The 19358-nt window shown below is 36.9% G+C and overlaps 1 protein-coding gene across 1 annotated transcript in view; it reads left to right on the forward strand.

The window, feature by feature from the left end:
- Nucleotides 1-8344: 8344 nt before the first annotated feature.
- Nucleotides 8345-19358, forward strand: part of LOC100376080 (uncharacterized) — a 37247-nt gene continuing 26233 nt past the window's right edge. The window contains exon 1 of the mRNA XM_006823237.3: nucleotides 8345-8531. The gene's annotated coding sequence lies outside the window, so the exon portion shown is untranslated. The remainder of the gene's footprint in view (nucleotides 8532-19358) is intronic.

Below are 19358 nucleotides of genomic sequence, written 5' to 3' on the forward strand. Positions count from 1 at the left end.
TTTTAACTAATTGACCTTCACCCTGAAGTGCATTTTGTGATATGTAACCTTTAGATTGTTTCTTGTTTACTCTTCAGAGACCAAAGAAAGCATGTAACTCTGGGGATGAGGGTGTTATGTAAATACATAAATAATTGAAAATAGGCATAGCAAAATAACCTTTTATGCTATATATCATCAAAACTACAATGAATTTGGTGGTTACATTTTTTATTTATAATCAGAAAAATAGGTGCTTCAATTTAACATCCAGAAATACACTACTTCTTGTGTAGCCCTGGGGGATGAGAATGTGATCAGAACCTTTAAAATATATATTATTTTTTAGAAAGTTAAACATCAAACTTTGTATAGATTATTAGAAAATGCACATTGATACAAATTTAAAAATTTATTACAACACCCAATACCCACCACACACAATATAACCATGAATGAAAATGACACTATATTTCTGCACAAATGAAATGAAAATGAAATTGGCCTGTACAGCTGCAAGCCGATTTTGATATTGACAACATATTAAAAGAAAACCATTCTTGTAAAATATGATAGGAAAAATACTAGTAATTTAAAATGTTTCACTCACACTTGACAATTAAATATAATCTTTAGCTAAATGTTTTGCATGGAAGACCATTTGTTGTGTTTATGTGATCATCTGTTTTAATAAATAGAGAATGATAATTGGTTGAAATACTAGCCACATACTTCCAAACATATTCCAATAAAGAAACATTTTCAATTTGACTCATACTGAGTCATAGACTACAAATAATATTTAAAGCAAGAACTATATTTCTTATTTTCCAGCATGTAAACTGAATGAAAATCCCATTTCTATTATCCATTGCTATTGTGAACTAGTGTGATGATTACAATGTTTTTGAATACAGCAAATGATAGCTTAGTAACCCTTGATTCCTAGCATTAGTCAATTTCACTGCAGAAATGGTCAATCCACTGAAGCATTTTTTGTAATATTCATACTCATCACATCTTATTGAAACTTGTTTTTTTCAGTACTAAAAAGCATCTGGATTGCATGAGCCAATTGTGTAAATAAAATCTTAGTAAGGTATTTATCAAGCATTTCTCCTTAAAGTCAAAAATTACATGTTTATTTTAGCTCTACCTCAAAATAGGCTTTGATGTGACTTAAAAGCCAACTTGACGCACAGGGTGATAAAATAATTTTGGATAATGAGTTTAAAAGCACATACATGATGAGAGACATAAATTCCCCCCCCCCTCATCGCCCAGATGGTCATAAAAATGATAATGTAATGGTTAGACATGATAGGAAGGCGTTACATACCTGATGATTCAGTGCTATGAAGTGTAGTTGGCAAGCAGAACTGAAGGTCGGAGGGCACGTTGTGGCAGGCAGAATTGAAGGTCGGAAGGATCACAGACAGGTAGCTGTTGGAATGCGATGATAACTAGGAATGGCTGAAAGCAGAAAGACAAGTTTACAGAGGATTATGTGCCAATTTATGATGGGTATGACTTCTACTCAGAGAAACTATAGCAAAATATTGCTGAAATTGGAAAGGATAAGGAAAATGACAATGAGTGGGGGTAAATTGCACCTGGTGGCTTGTGGTGAACTAATTTCAAGGTTTTAAAATAGCATTTTCAGGGCCCAGTCCAGTCATAGAAGTTCCCTGAGTTCTTGTGCTCACGAAGTGTAGGCATAGAAGTTTCCTTTATATTCTTATAACTTTTCAAAAAGATTTATTTTGAAAGGCACTTTGTGTACCGTCTCAGATCAGGTATTAGCGAGTTTGTATACAACTGACTTGTAATTTCTGCACATGAATTATTTTATAAAGAAGAAAAAATCATTGGCAAATCATGTTGTCAAAATAACTTTTTAAATTCGCCTGTAGTCTGTGATGCACCAATGCCACTTGATGCCAGAAGTCTGCTATGCCACATTATTTGGCGATCTACAAGGACTATAAATAGGCGTGTGTAATACATATTAAAGTACAATTTTTTTTTGTCCATAATTTCTTTCTGTAAACAGTTTGTATGCATTGTGCTGGATCTATCTCGAAATGAAATGGTCCAAAATTTGTAATCGGGTTAAGAAAAAAAGTTTGCTGCGCACTCTTGTGACAACATCTCATTTTAGTGAAATCCTTGTTTATTTTACCAAATTCTTATTATGGTTTTTGATATTTCTCAAAATGCATACCTGATTCTGGTTTTTCCTCTATAAAATCTCAAATGATCCTAACAAAATGTAGCTTACAATGTGTAGAAGGTGACTATGATGATGTTTTTGATTCAAAAAGGATTTAAAGTGGCAGATATGTGAGTGACTCAAACATGATAATGCCCACAATATCCTATGTAGAAATGTGTATGTGCAAAATAATGCACGTCTTGTTTTTGGCGGCAAACCAACAGTTGCTATCGTAAGTGTGATCACGTCGACTTGCATAGGAAATGCACGCAAGTTAAACATGTTAAACAGAAAGATACAGAAGGACCCAATTATTTTGGCAAATTTTTATCAACTTTGAGTGACTCGGTAGTATAAATAATGTATTGTCCTAAATCCATGGCACATACCTTGGATTCTGGACCATTAAATTTATGCAAGTTCAAATTGGCAATGCAGCTGTAGATAATTTGAAGTTGATGAACAGAATATACCAGTTTTATATCCCAAATATCAGGCTAAATTTAATTCCTCTTTTTTTTTTTTTTGCATTTTCTGACATCCTTATTTTTAACAGGGCTCTTAAGGATCACTCTATTTTGAAACTTGAGGCTGCATCCCGATTTTGTATCTTAAAAAATAACATTTTATGATAGGAATTGGATCACATATGTCACATCTAATAGTGCATATATCTGTCCGAGGCCTAAGCTTTATCAATACTTTTAATGACGCAAAACAATTTCAAATCCCCAGGTGTCCGATTCATGGCGCTGTCCGAACCATGGGTCATTTACCCTAGTCGTGAGCATAATGTGACTGACCGAGGCCTTGAATTTTGGAAATACATAGTGTGGTACAAAAAGCACTTTTAAATTAATTCAGGTGTGTTGTAGGTGTGCGTTTTGTAGCTAATTCTGTGTAATTTTACCAGGCTCAAGTGTACTGGAAAATTGCACTCCTCAAAACCATTTTAGGTGTGTAATGGTGTGCTATCGCACTCGCACTCGCACATCTCAAAATACAAGGCCCGCATTGAACATCATCACATAGTGACAATTAACATGCTTGACCATCAAGAATCCATTTTTGTGTGATGCTTAATGTGTTTCCGTTGATGATAATACAGTATTCTCTGTACAAATGCTGCCATGGATGTCATGCAATGTTATTCCCTGTTTTTATTGACAAAACTATTGTGACATTTGTGAGTGTGGTTACAGGCTAAAGTTGAATTGAAATTGTTGTTTGTTGATGCGACGATCCCAGGTAATGCGATGATTGTAAGAGATGATAAGTTGTTTGTATGCGTTTGGGTCCCATCGCGGGGCACCCAATGCTTTTGCATTTATAGTATGATTTCTCTTCATCAAAATATCCACACACAAACTGGTAGGTGTAACCGCTTAAAATATGTTTTAAAATTGCGCATTAAAATGTAACACGGCTAGTTTTCCTTTGGATATGTTCATTGTACATATTTTTTTATTGTAAGTGTGGAATGAGAAAGTCGTGTGATGTTCCTAACTTTCAATTTTGTTGAAGACGTAAAAGCACGTCTTTTCACATTCTGGATTAAGATACAGTGTGTCAATGGGCTGACGTTCCGCACCTCACTGCAAGTAAAATATCTTCCTTTCACATTTTAATTTGTTTAGTAAAATTAGGTTGTTCTCATCATTTGAACTGTCAATTGACCCCAAATTAAATGTTGCTAAGAGTATTAACAATTTTTGATTTTGGTTGCATGCAAAATGGTCAGGGAATTAGGAAGCTTTGGGGAAATATTAGTAAATATTGACCCATTAACCAACCAGCGGTGAACGTTGACGTTCCAAATAAATTTGAGAAATTACTCGTTTTTAGCAGCACTTTGCCTTAAAAAACTATGAAAATATAATCTTCTGTGTGTCCCTGCAGCAATTTCCTTATTGGTAGTTGTGCACAGTCCAATGACACTTTGTTGGCCAATAAACGATGGCAACTTAATGATTTTGATAACTGAATTCATGAGGTATAATTTTAGTTTGCAAGGCACAAGATTTTAATTAAGCCTTTTGTCGCTTGAAGGGCACAACAAATTTTCATAAAATATCAACTTGGATATAATGACTCTACTTTGTTGTTCATTGTTAATTTAAAAAAGTTGAGAGAAACAAACATTAAGGTACTCCAATAATCTAAAATTGCAGGGATCTATTTTTAGAGTGATCAAATGACGTAGCCCGAGTTGCTTTGTGCTTGCACCCAATAAGAATGAGTGGCGATCCACCAGTAGCAGGGTTCTAACAGTAGTTGACATTACAAATAAAATCGAGAAACTAATCTTGGATTTGTCCATGCACCAATTTTCTTGTTTTGAGTTTTGCGCAGTCAAATGACATTTTTTAGGAAAATAAACGGTGGCAACTTAATGATTATGATTATTGATTTTATTTGGCAAGGTATGATGTTGTAAGCATTTTTTCATATGTGTCCGAATCATGGACATGGTGTCGGAATCATGGCAAAAATAAAGGTCATTTTCTAGTCAATTTCAATTTCAAGGACAACAAATTTTCATAAAAAATCAACTAAGATATAATTACTCCACTTTGTTGTTCATTGTGAAGTGAAAATAGAGAAGAGAAACAAATAATCTGAAATTGCTTAAGTGTCTGAATCATGTCAGATTGACCCCATAAACTGTGCATTGGTATATTAAGTAACGTGAATAATTATTCATGAGATCGTTTTAGTCAGATAAACCAAAACGGCAATGGCCAGAAAATAGTATTTCTAACTGTTCTGACTGTAATGTTTGTTTAGCGCCACGTTCATACATCAAATATGTTTTGTGTATTATCGGTATTTACATAAATAATAAACTTAAGGTAGAAGCCTACTCCTAAATTAAAAAACCCAGAATTTATTTATTTTGCAATAAATTGTACTCTAAGGCAAGGAGTATTGACCTAAAAAAAAGTTGGTGGTCATCAGCCTTTTTTTCGGGAAATTGATGGTTATTTTTTAGTGGAAAGTCACCATTTTGACACTATTATAACACTTTAACCACAGGTTCCTATGGCAGAGATATTATGCAATATCTGAAAATCTAATCTGGTTACATAGGCTGAAAAAATCATATATTGTTAATGATGGAGTACTTTTGGTTGTTCTGAATTATTTAAAAAATCGGGTTTTAAAAAGTGTAAAAAAATGTAATTTTTCTTTAACATTGTGTTCTATGGAATTGTTCTAAAAATACCAATTTAAAAAAAAAATATTAGGACACGTTTCTTAAATAAACAATGTTATTTTATTGAACCATGAGACATTAGCTGGAGTACTTTTGGTATTTCTGAATTATTTAAAAAATCAGGGTGTTAAAAAGTGTAAAAAAATGTAATTTTTCTTTAACATTGTGTTCTATGGAATTGTTCTAAAAATACCAATTTTAAAAAAATATTAGGACACGTTTCTCAAATAAACAATGTTATTTTATTGAACCATGAGACATTAGCTTCATGATTGTACATAATAAACTAATGATCATTGTCATGCGATTGATGACCAATTTTTTCCAAAATTATGACTAGGCTTCTAGCTTAATACGGCAGTTCAGTTTCAAGACTTTGTTATCGTCTGCGCACATTGTTGGACTTTCACGCGCTACAACGTTGTATGGTTTCGTCGTTTCCATTTTTAGTGGGGACGCTGTTACGGTGGAAAGTATAGGTGTAAACTAATAACCCACAATTTCCAGATATTTGAGTATGCACTGCTGAAATTGTCACGAGATGTACACCTAAAGGAACATTGACACGACACGACTCGAGATGTACGCCTATATAGCAACATTGACAATGTCACGACACGACTCGAGTTGTACGCCTATAGCAACATTGACAATGTCACGACACGAGTTTCAAAACACATTCCTTTTCAGTAGATGAATCTTTCGCATGGTCAAGTCCACGATTTTTCCAAATTTATATTTGTTCGTAGCGAATAATGATTCGATTGTAAAATGTAAACAGTTCGGCTACTGCAGATGAATTTGAAGTATCACATTATCACTTACCTATCCATCATCTTCAAACTTTGTTTGGATAATATTTCAGAGCACCCGAATGATTCCGAGGACGTTGCTTTCGAAAACCAGCCGAAGATGACGTTTTTGGTGACATCAGTGAAATCATAAGCGAATGCTTCCGAGCCCGTTACTTCGTAAGACCTGCCGAAGATGACGTTTTTTGTGACGTCACAGGTCTATTAAATGTAATCATAAAATTTTTTTTCTGGCTCAGATATATACTGTTTCGTATGTTTTCCATCGTTTCCAACCCCCTTGAAACCATTCTCAGGCGTCCCATCCGATACAATGTGAAAATGTTGGCTACAACATACATATGTGGGGCATTTTAGGTCATTACCTGATATTTTACTACGAAAGATATTGATAGTGTTCCGTGAAAGCCTTAGTCGTGTGCTGCGCCACCTACGGTGGTTCCGGGAACATTGCGTCGAGTATTAACGGAACTGTGCAAATCAGACGCAGATAACCAGACTTTGTCGTTTTCATTAAACAAATGTTTTATTTTGGTGATACTAGCGGTTACAAACCGGTTAAACGGATGTGTGTCGTGTTTTATGTAATTGAGTGTGTGTGGGTTGTTGAATAACGGTTCTTCTGAAAGGTGCGCAGCATTAGTGTCATCAATTTTGCGGATCTTGTCAAGACAATTCCAACACCGCAATAACTCAGTGTAGAATGGTGGTACATTTGAAAGTGAATAGTCAATGTTCGTAACAAAAAGTTGTTTTGTGTATGCCAGATTACCTACTTTGCATAGAAAAAATCTGTGAATCTGAAACACGGGTGATCATTGTCGTCGTATAGATATCTCTGTATGTAATTCACTCGCATGGCTTTGGTGCTTGAAGCAATATCAACAACATTTTGACCGCCTTTATCAAGTGCGAGATGAAGTTTCTCAGCAGGAATCCAATGACGGCCTTGCCACAAAAAAATCACGAGTAAACGTTGTATGTGACAAATGGTGTTAGTGGGTGGAGACAATGAGTTGAGCCGGTACAGCAACTGAGATGCAATAATGTGGTTTATAATAAGTGTGCGCCCTCTATACGACATTCCGGAAGCAAAGTGCGACCAGAATTCAATTTTGTTTTCCACTTTTTGAACGAACTCAACCCAATTTTTGTCTATATAGTTCCTGTCATTCCCCAAGTATACACCTAGTAATTTAAGACCAGTATTGTTCCATTTGATATTTAGTGGTGTGTCTGTGCGGCCACGCCACTCACCAACCCATAACCCTTCAGTCTTTTCCAAATTAATTTTTGCGTTTGATGCGCGCCCATAAATTTGCAACCAGTAGTTCACTCTGTTGAAATCTCGATTTCGAGTGATTAAAAGCTCTACGTCGTCCGCATAAGCTGCAAGTTTACAGTGTTTACCATCCGTTCCCGATATCAGAATACCCTGAATTTGACTATCATTTCTGATTTTGTTCAGAAGCGGCTCAATGGCAAGAACATACAACTGTGTGGAAAGGGGACAGCCTTGTCTAATCCCCCGTGTCAGGGATAGTGGTGGGATCAGGGAGTCATTACAGCGAATCGATGCCTTTGCATTGTGATATAAAAGCTGAATATAAGAGATGAAAGTGTTGCTAAAGCCAAAAGCTTGCAGGGTGTTTATTAAGTACGACTGGTTGACTCTGTCGAAAGCTTTTTCTTGGTCTAGCGCCACAATGCCAAGGGGGATGTTAGACATGTTAGACAGATCAATGCTATCGCGCAGTACGTTAATATTGTCATGAATATGACGACCAGGGATACTACAGCTTTGATCGGGGTGAATGATGGTACCTAATACAGAGCGAAGTCGTAGTGAAATTGTTTTGTGAGTATTTTGTAGTCACTGCACAACAAGCTTACTGGTCTCCATTTTTTTATGTTTGAGCAGTCGCCCTTCTTAGGAAGGAGAGTAATGACATCACGCGTACAAGTCAAAAGACGAAAGCCATCACTGATGGAAGACATAACAACTGAATGAAAATCTTTACCAACTATAGGCCAGAATTTCTGGTAGAACTCATTGGGCAGACCGCCAATACCCGGCGTGCGCCCTCTAGGAAGTTGCTTAACTGTGTTGCTGAGATCATCAAACGAGATCTCCTCATCGAGTTCAGCACAGTCATCTTCACTAATCTGTGGTAAATCCTGTAAAATTAAGTGTTGTACATTTATATCAATGGTTTCGGGTGTGTACAATTTTTTGTAAAATTGGCGGATAAGTTGACGTATTTCGTTTAGATTCTGTCAAGCTAGTCACGGTGTCTTGACGCTTAAGGTGTGTAATGTTTTTCTTTTTACCATTTTCTTTCTCGAGCTTGAAAAAGAAAGAATTACATATGTCACTTTCATTAATGTATTTATGGCGCGCGCGTACTGCAGCTCCTTTGACCTCACTACGCGTTAGTTGAGCGAGCAGCTGCTTTTTCGCATTATATTCCTGGGGGAGATCAGTATTGTTAACAAGATTATGTTCCATGATTTGAATGTCATTCTCTAGGTCAGTTTTATTTTTCTTATGAGTACTGTGTCTAAAGTAGCAATACTGTTGAGTTAAAAATGTTTGATTTTATGTTTCCCAACGTCCCACCACATTTGGATGTTTTGAAAAAGATTATGCTGCGTTTGCCAGTCGCGTCAAAAGTCTGTGATCAACTCTGAATAGTCATTGTCATCCAAAACCGCAGTGTTCATACACCACACTGGATTATGATTTTTGACAACCTTTTGAGAAATATTAATATACACAAGTGAATGGTCTGAAAGACCAAATGCAGTGTTATTGATAGATACGGTTTTAACACGGTTCATGATGTGTTTACTTGACATAAAATCTGTCGAGACGTACAAGTGTGTTACACCGACCCCAAGTATAGTTTGTTTGATTCCCGTGATGGTTGCGCCACGCATCGACAAGTTTGAAACGGTGTAAGGTTGCGTTGAGAAAGTGCGAAGTACGAATGTCATGTTCATTACCACCATTGCGGTCAAGATGTGGGTCAATTGTGCAGTTGAAATCCCCTCCCATTAGTATGGGGTCCCCATTCAAAGTATTGAGATGGTGTTTCAGTACTTTAAAGTATTCCATACGCTCAATACCATTAGTGGGTGAATAAACATTGATTATATGAACCGGGTTGTTATTAATGTTAACATGGGCATGTAAAAGGCGCCCAGGTACTATTTCCTTGCAGGAAATAATGTTTACTTTGCTATTTGGTTTAAATAAAATAGCTATACCAGCCTGCTTAGTAGTGCAATGTGAAAACAGACACCTGCCGCGCCAAATCACTTTCCACGTGTTTTCATCTTGAGCGAGTGTGTGCGTTTCCTATAATAAATGTAAATCAGCGTTGTGATTACGCTTTAAAAATTCAAACACCTGGTATCTTTTGAGTGCGTCCCGACACCCGTTGGCATTCAGTGTGGTTGCTGAAAGAGATGCTGCCATGGTTACGGATTAAATTAGAATTCGGCAGTGAAGTTACCAGTAGTTTTTAATATGTAGTTTTATTTTATTTACCAGTTTCAGAATGCGTGCTTTTTGAGATGTTGTGAGTTTTGTCAAGTTTCTGTAAGTTATCAGATATTTAGCCAGGACTTTGAGGTCTAGATAAAACATTTTGAAATGAATACTTTTGAGTGCATTGTATCCACTAGGAATTCTTCAATAGATGTGTTTGATATGGATTTTATTTGTTCATTTAAACTTGGTGTGTCTGACATGGCGGAAACGTTGTCATCGTTTTCACACTCATTAGTTTCAGGCTGTTTTTCGATGCCTGCAGTGGTTTCACTTACTGATGAAGTTGAAAATAAACCTTGCGACTCATTAATCATAGACCCTGGAGAGTAGTCTTGGTTAAACTCTAAAACTGGGGTTGGCGGAAAGGGTGGCAGTGGAGAATCATCAGGGGGGTCAGGATTCTCGGCAATGGGTGGGAATTTACCACCGTCACGTCGGCATTTACGTGTTGCATTCTATGACTGATTGTTTTCGCCTTCATCTGTCACTGAAGGTGATTGTGAACCCGATTTCAACGAATCGACTACTCAGTACTGCTATTATATTCTAACGTTGTTGCTGCACCCCCCTCTCTATTTTTTTCTTCCATCCACCCCACCACCGAACCCAATCTGATTAAAATCTGATGTAGTGTACGGGCTTTAATTATTTTAGCTATAAACTTATTTTAATTTTATTTTTTATTACTTTTGTTATTAATGCCCTTTTATTTTATTATTTTACTTTGATTTTGTGATTTTTTTTAATTCCGCCCTACCTACATCTGATCCGACGCCTATGTAAGTCCCGTTCAAATCTCGCGTAAGTAACAGCCAATCACAGCCCTCCTTTTATACAGGCTGTCGGTTGCTTACTTTTCAGTGTAGCGACACTCTACGGGCAATCTTTTTGTACATTATATTTTGCCCACTTGAATAAACCATTAATAGAAAATTGCTAGTATATTTTTATTTGCAAAAGAAATTCCACAGCATTTTACAATTTTTGTCATTACATTGAATATTTTTTTCACTTCCAACAAATGTGTACACTTCCAGATACATCTTCGCCAGCCAAGGTTCGTTCATTCAGTCATCGCTTCAATTTTACATCACTGAGCATAATTATCTAGAATGGAAGCAAAAAAATAAGTAAATCGTAATGATTAGAACACTGTAAACAGCTATAGTAAACAATGCAAACTGATTTTAAATTGTATAACGGTCACCGGCCCACGGCATCGACGCAGAAAATTGGAGCAAAAAATATTTCCTGATCAATTGCGTTGTGTTCCAATAAAAAATATTTTATTCCAGTCCAAATCAGCTCAATTACTTTAATAAAGAGTTATTGCATAATGTACAAAATGTTGATACAATTTGATGAATATTTACAGCTCTGCTTCAATGCCGTAGACGATGTTGGCCCGATCGTCAACAAAACATCACCCGTCTCCAGGGCAGGCGACTGGAAAAAGACACTGGTGTTCGGTCGAAACGGTGGAAACAAAATCGTCACTCCCAGAATAACTATGCAAAATAACGATCTAAAGTCGAACCATTCGAGCCACAATTTTAACATAAAAATGACTTTCGTTGCATTTGACAATGATAAACTTACCGAAAAGCCGTGTTATTCTCGGTCGCTAACGTCAGTATAATCCGCCATTTTATTTGAGTGTGTTTGTCACCCGACTCCGCCCGGTGACGTCATCATGTGCGCTATAGAAGGAGGTCTGTGATTCGTTGACTAAAATCGTCGATAGTGGGTCTCATTGAAATCTCGTTACATAGGCGTCGGATCAGATGTAGGTAGGGCGGAATTAAAAAAAAATCACAAAATCAAAATCAAAGTAAAATAATAAAATAAAAGGGCATTAATAACAAAAGTAATAAAAAATAAAATTAAAATAAGTTTATAGCCAAAATAATTAAAGCCCGTACACTACATCAGATTTTAATCAGATTGCACCGAACCCTGTATTGACAGCGCGTTCCCCGGGAATGAAACTATATACAGTGCGAGGGAACAAACTTCTTTTTATTAATATCACTCGGGGTCGCAGATTACGCCGTAGACTGACTGGCCCGGAGACACGGTACATACATTTTAGTTTGTTACAGCAATTTAAATTTTATTGTATCATTTTCAGTTTCAATGCGCAATCAATAAAGTTATTTACTTTACATTGATCGACAAATATAATAGTTTCATCGTCAAAACGCGGTTTGTCTCCTGTTTGAGCGCCCGCCCCTACTGGTTCGATAGGGGTACTTTTTCTTTGCTTACCCTGGTTACCGACAACGCACACACACACACACACACACCCTAGTGTAACCAACCATAGGCGATTTTATGTAACGTATCAAAAAATGAAATCAAACACGGATATCAAAAACAGTCGTATCAAATCTTTATTAACACTCATAGCGGAAATAGTTACTTAAGTGAAATAAAAAAAATAAAAACTACTAATAGAAAACATAAATAAAGTAAAAGTAATCATACAGTTATAGCAATTAAATCGGCTGTCCATGCATAGTTGAACACTGTTTATTGTAGCCATCTGATTTTACCCAGTGCAACGTTTTACAACAAGTGGATATATAGACCCGATAAATACAACAAGTGGATATATAGACCCGATAAATACAGTTTGCGATTGACATATAGAGACGCAAATAATATTCATTCTAAGTTGTATTCAGATGTAACAAAGCATGTTTCATCGTTGTATTACCACTTACGAACAACGCCCGCACGTTAGTATTTTTTGGGCTAATCTGCACTGGCTCGGAAGGTTGTAAATGATTAGCTAGTTTGAATTTGCATAACAATACTGACAATGAACGTGCATTCAACGCCACAAGTTTTTTGGTTTTTTTAGCCAATCAGAATTCATCTTCCGAGCCAGTGCAGATCAGCCGTATTTTTTTATTACTTCCACTATCTGGCCGACTAACAACGCACGCAGTACGAACGGACAATCATGGATTTCAAACGCTTGCCCCAGTTTGATGGTCAATTGATTGTGTAAGGACGTTTTGTTTACGACTTAGATAATTAACTATGCATCACGTACGGATAGAAAAAGTTGGCTCAACGATGGTCTGAAAAAACGCGTTCTGTGCAAGGTTACGTCGAAACAACAGAAACAAATGATTTTTGCTTGCGAACATGTGTAAAACTATATTAAACTAACATGATGTGTTTCTCAATGGAGTAAAGCGTCTGATAAGAGAGAAAAAAAAAAGAGAATTGTTTAACACAGATCGGTTTCACTTGAATTGTATCAGTTCGTTACAACACTGTGGTTACGTTCAAACGCGTGGAATATAAGCGCTACGATATATATTTCCAAGCATAGACGATACGTTTTCGCATCTCGGGTTTCATGCGATTACTGTCAATAAACGAGTCGCGAGGAACAAAAAACACAGTGACAATTTATTTAATGAATGGTTCGAAACACGTTCTGCCAACGTATGCTTATAGTAGAAAGTCAGTCAACGTTGTCCGCTAATACTTTCATATTATAAGTGTCTTCCTACGATTTTTTTGTGTTTAACTTCAATACCCTTCTTCTTCTCACCACGTCAAGAATAACCCCCGATTGGCCGGGAGATGATGATAGTAATTTTCTTTTTTAAATTTTATTTCGTACGTACGCGCGAGTAAATTTTATGTAAAGTTCAGCGATAAGTCTGTAATCGTTATACGGCGGTCCTGAAACGCAATACACTCGCGCGTTTCTAAATAAATAAATAAATAAAACATAGTTTCGTACTGACTTCGTGCGTCGGTTACTAAGTCATTCAGATAGTTGAAGTACTGAGTTTCAGTACATTTGATGGTCGATTTATTGTGTAACGACGTTTTTTTACGACTTAGATATTTAACTATGCATCACGTACGGATGGAAAAAGTTGACTCAACGATGGTCTGAAAAAAAAACGCGTTCTGTGCAAGGTTACGTCGAAACAATAGAAACAAAAGATTTTTCGCTTCCAAGCATATGTAAAACTATATTAGAAACATCGCTTGTTTCTCAATGGAGTAAAGCGTTTACAAACACACACTTGCCCAAGCGACTAAGTATAATCTTAGTAGCCTGCACGTACGATACGAACATGACCTCGTTGAACGGTTTCGTTAAAGGTATCCGTACGTGTAGTACTAATCGTTAATAAACAGTGATTAACTACGTAGTCTTAAAAACCCAATAGGGGTGGGGGAGCGGGGGGAAGCGGAACAAAAGCAAACGTTATTCGATGATATATGCCATACACGCAGCCCTTGGCCCTATTTCTGCAGTGTGCCAACCCCCGCGCCCGCCCCCACTAACAAACAAAATCGCATTCATCGATTTCAAAACAAACTTGTACGAACGAAACATCCGCCCAACGCTAAGCTCGTACGGATGTCCACAAATTGACTATTTTATTTTCTACCCGACTACAACGCAGTTGAAAGCTCTTCTATCTGGGCAAACAACTTGCGTATCGATTTCAAAACAAATGAAATGGGTCTCGTCTTATTTTTGGTACGTATAAATATGGGTAATACATATGTGTTCAAAATACATATTTTAATAAATCAATATGCAATGCAACTGTTGTTAATTTAGATGAAACGAAGCGATTGTATAGCGCCCATTGATTGAAAGTCTCTATCCACACGACATTGAAGAAGCAGCTGTACATGTCTAAAACAATATTTTGAATACTAGTACCGTCAGTTACGTGTAAATGTTCTGCCAATCCCGATAGGTTTGCTTTTCTCGCTTCGAACATGTCTGTCATACCCAATTTCGTCATAGTTTCCTTTAGCGGAAACTCGATATTTAATTTAGGTAACCATTAATTAACCTCAGACTTGTACGCTTTCACAAATATTTGGTTCGCCAATCTATCTACCGTCATTAATTTGTGTCATCATTCTGCGTTGATAATGTACATCGAAGCGCCATATTCATAAGGTATTTGGAGAATTTGGCTATCCGTATCTCGTTAATATTTGAGATTTATTGATGGAAACTTCACGATATTTACCAGACCATCACTCGTGCGAACTGGTTGGAGGGTTGTATAAACCGGATTAAAAATGATGTTCCAACCTTCCTATGAAATTTATTGCGTTGACGATAACCATTGAATCGAGGTCCGATACGAGGTCGGTGATAAAGTCGTCCGTGTTACGAGACACCCATTTATTTATCACACTGGCAGCGTTATTCATGAAATCCACCGCCGTAAAACGCTTCGATAAGGTTCATACAATTGTTCTCGATTGTCAGCAAAAATGGCATTGGAAGTACGTAACGCGTATTTCTCTTCACCTTCTTTCGGCGTTCTGCAAAGACCTGTTTTTGAGATTATTACTGTAAGGCGAGAACATTATGTTCTTTGTTTTACCAGTCGAAGTCAATGCATTGTACACGTCAACACAAAATTCGCGCTGACTTTCAACGTAGGCTTCGAGACTCATTTTTTGATGATACGGTGAATAAAATGACATGAACTATTTATAAAAATTCTATTTATATATCAAACACTTTGTAATTACCGTGGTAATCTCTTTTCGATGTGTTTAGATTTAGAAACCCCGCTAACATCGAGAAGTATATTTTCGGGCTTATTGAATTTGTAATACTGTTTTGTTAGCGGTGGTAGATTTATTTAACACTTTGGGTAGGGTAGGGTAGGGTAGGCTAATATACAATAAAGTAATTTGTATTGGCCCTCTCTGTAGGAACACAAAATATACACACTATAAGCTTGAGCCATTTACAACAAATTTTTCACTAAGATAGTTTTCGTAAAAATGCCTAAAGAGGCTGAATTTCTGATATGCAATAGTAAGTTATTCCATAGGGTTACCCCCCCCCCCCCCCCCAGTTTCATCATCTTTGTACGAACGCCACCGTATTTATCATCGAGGTCAATGACTTTAAAACTGTTGAATAGATTATTTTTCGTCCTATCGACAAACATTTTTACGTTACGTTTTATTTCGAAAACATACTCTTCCACGACATTTTTTATTACTGATTGCCTGGAATTAAAATAGTACGACTCGTCATTAACTGTAATTACTTGGTGAGTCTGTCTGTAAGATGATAGGCGGTCCTGAAATGTATTACAATCGCATCGTTTCATCTAAATAAACAGATTGGAAAACATCTTTTCGATCATCAAACGTACTGGCAAAGCTTTGAAATCATTTGTGTGCGTTTTGTTAGATATAGCTCATAACTTACGCCAACACAATGATTTCAAAGCCTTGCCAGTACGTTTGATGATCGAAACAATGTTTTTATGACCTGTTTACAACCTGTTTATTTCGATGAAACGACCCGATTGTTATAGCACCCTTTGATTCAGTGTTCATTATGTACGAGCCCGTCATTCAGATAGAGCTCACAGCCCGCACGATGATTTAAAAGCCTTCCAAACAATGTTTTTTATGACCTGTTTACAACCTGTTTATTTCGATGAAACGACCCGATTGGATAACACCCTTTGATTGAACGTTCATTATGTACGAGCCCGAGTCGGTTTGACGTATTGTCCAGAAAACAAGTCGTCCGATGGTAAAAATTCGCGAAGAGATGGTCTGAAAAAAAACCGGGTACCGTGCGAGGTCGCATCGAAACAGTAGAAACAAAAGATTTTTTGCTTCCGAGCTTGTGTAAAACTATATTAAAAACATCGCTTGTTTCTCAATGAAGTAAAGCGTTTACAAACACACACTCGCCCAACCTAATGAATTAGTAGCCGGTATAGAATATGACTTTATTTAGCGATGAACGATGTGGTTTCTTTAAAGCGACTGACTATCCGTACTGGTAGTACTAATCGTTAATAAAAAGCGATCAACTACGCAGTCTTGAAAACCCAATGGGGGAGCGGGGGAAGAGGAACAAAAAAAACGTTACACGTTTCTGTCTTACTAACAAACAACGCAGTCTGTGGCTAAATAAATTGAAAACTCGTACGTTTATCTGATTGACTGAATAAGAAAGTCGATTTCAATATTAACGAACGAAAATGCTCTATCATTTCTTAAGGCAGTCATAATTCTTGACAAAATTTGTCATAAATCACATGACATTAGTTTATTGTGTACAATCATGAAGTTAATGTCTCATGGTACAATGAAATAGTGTGTTATACTTTTTGAAAAACGTGTCCTAATATTTCTTGAAAATTGATATTTTTTGAACAATTCCATAGAACACAGTGTTAAAGAAAAACTGTATTTTTGACACTTTCTAAAACCCAAATTACTCCCTCATTAACAATATATGATTTTCCAGCATATGATGTCAGCGGACTAGATTGTGGGATATTGCATAATATCTCTGCCATAGGAATCTGTGGTAAAAGTGTTATAATAGTGGTGAAATGGTGACTTTCCACAACCATGATTATCTCGAAAAAAAGGCTTAAATCAGATATTGCAAAATGAATAAATTCTGTGTTTTTTTTTGTTTTTTTTTTGTTTGTTTTTTTATTTATGAGTAGACCTTAAGTCAGATAGAAGTTAACGCAAGAGCTTAGCGTTGTTCGTTACGAATAAAATGTTTCGTTCGTACAAGTTTATTTTTTAAATCCATGAGTGCGTTGTTCGTTACTCGGTCGACCCGGTGATAGATAGAGGTACACGATCCTTCGCCTTTGTTGTGCATGCGCTGTTGTTTGTCTTTCAGATAGAGAGAAATAAAAAGCCTCATGTACAATTTTCGTTCGTACAAAAAACGGGTACTGTGCGAGGTCGCGTCGAAACGACAGACTCGGCGGTTTAACGAAGGATTTTGATATTATATTTAATTATATTAAAAACATAGCTTGAGACGAAATTCGTTTTACTCAATGGAAGAGTAAACCGTTTACAAACAAACACACACACACACACACACACACACACACACACACACACACACACACACACACACACACACACACACACACACACACCCACACACACACACACACACACACACTCGCCTAGCTTTATATGAATGTAAGTGGCGAAGAATGATTGATAGGAGCATACACACTAACAAAAAAGAGACTGTTTAACACAGCTCTTTCATAGCTATGATATTATTTCCGAGCTTTGATACGTTTTCACATCTCGTGCTTCGGGACAGCTAAAACTCATGCGATTACTCACTGTCAATAAATATGAACGAGTCGTGATGAAAGATTAAACAGTTACAATTTATTTATCAGTTGAATGAGCGAATCTTTCGGAACACGTTTTGTTACTACCAACATATATATATAATAATAGAAAGTCAATCAACGTGATGAAATTGTTAGTTCATATTAACATTTTCTGCAAACGTGTCTATCTCTTCCTACGAATACATTTTTTTAACAACACCATTAGCTTCAATGCTCTTCTTACCACGTCGAGAATAGCCATTGACCGGGAGATGATGATAATAAATGTGTTGTGTTTTAATCATGTACGCGCGAGTAAATTGTATGTAAAGTTTCTCCGTCAGCGATAATTTTTAAATACTTCGTAATTCATTGTCGACGCGATGTAACTGTTAGGCAACGCAACGCGAGGATATCAAATCTAAAAATCTTGGTTAAATAAATTACCACATATATAAACGACCTTCGCTTCTGTGGTTTCGACTATGATACAATATACGTAGCGTATTTGACAATTCTGTGCTGTGCACAGATTCTCGTAGCGAGTCACTTTCAAACTCAATGAAACAACAACTAAAAAATATTGAGTGATGTCAATCATGGCGTAAGTGTGGTATGTTCAAATGTCACATTTTAACGACGTTCAGGTTTCGTTAATCTTTACTCTCTGCATCTTTCCGTGTTATAAACTGAATGTATCACAGTGCAGTGTCGAGCACCTCCTGCCGCCAGTCTGAGATAGCTACTGCGCCCTCGGCGACAAATTCACTGCGGCGCAAACTACGGCGAGGGCGCAATAGCTATCGCCGACCGTTTAAGGCTACTTACTACCGAGTATTGAAATAATACTGTATCCCACTGTGAACAATACACCCATACAACAACAGTAACATTATGCGATGCTGAGCTTCGTCGGTTTAAAGCAGACGTACGAGCGTAGAGCGTCGTATAATAACAACCCCACTGATCAACAGGACGAACCGCTAAATCTCACTGTCTGAAACACGGACGTTACTAGTAGAGCCCTGTTCGTTGTAGTGGCTGCGCAGGTAGGAAAAGCGGCAATAGAGTTATTTATTGCGACCTAAAATTATGAGATTAATTGAATCAGTATGTCTGATTACTGAAAAATAAATCGTTATCCAGGTAAGTCACGATGTATGACACGTTTGCTGGTTATTACTTCCAGGGCGAACTGTTGAAGTGAACCCATGACTGTAAAATATGATCCGAGGAAGCATCGCGGTATGTGAGGACGCCCTCTCCCATTTTGATGCGATACTGTAACGTTGCCAATGTGTAGTAACCGCGTATGGCGATAAAAAGTGTGAAATACACCCCCCTAAATTATTTTGTACAATTTCTTCGGGCGCGTTCTACACTGACACGGCTTCTAGGGCGTAACACTTATATTGGAACATATTAATGG

The sequence above is a fragment of the Saccoglossus kowalevskii genome, chromosome 5, assembly GCF_978046115.1.
Source record: "Saccoglossus kowalevskii chromosome 5, keSacKowa6.1, whole genome shotgun sequence".
NCBI lineage: Eukaryota > Metazoa > Hemichordata > Enteropneusta > Harrimaniidae > Saccoglossus > Saccoglossus kowalevskii.